General features: G+C 32.6%; 1 protein-coding gene across 1 annotated transcript in view; it reads left to right on the forward strand.

Moving 5' to 3' along the window:
* Nucleotides 1-359, forward strand: part of LOC122355354 (dedicator of cytokinesis protein 1-like) — a 61773-nt gene that overhangs the window by 60565 nt on the left and 849 nt on the right. The gene's annotated exons all lie outside the window — the stretch shown is intronic.

A 359-nucleotide genomic window follows, 5' to 3' on the forward strand; every position in this document is an offset into this window, starting at 1 on the left:
ATATGAAAAAATATAGTGCTCAGATTGATTTTGCTACAAACTTTACATAGACTTGTTCATGTCCTTGAGAATAGTTTTGGAAATCTTGTTTCTTTTTTGGCATGCTAAAACCTCTGGATTAACATTACAAGAATGCCAACAATGGTTTGCGCTTTTCTATTGTGTCAGAAGCAGATGCATTCAATGCATTTCTCTTTTAATTGTAATGTTTCCAATTACGTTTGAAAAACCTCTTTTGTTCGTCAACCTTTCTTTTATATCTGCATCTTATACCGATGCTCACACTTTTATTTTTAGCAGGAAATGCCAATCAAACGTGTATATCATATATAAATAAGTAGCGATTGTGAAAACCGGCA

The sequence above is a fragment of the Puntigrus tetrazona genome, chromosome 12 (genome assembly GCF_018831695.1).
Source record: "Puntigrus tetrazona isolate hp1 chromosome 12, ASM1883169v1, whole genome shotgun sequence".
Lineage (NCBI taxonomy): Eukaryota > Metazoa > Chordata > Actinopteri > Cypriniformes > Cyprinidae > Puntigrus > Puntigrus tetrazona.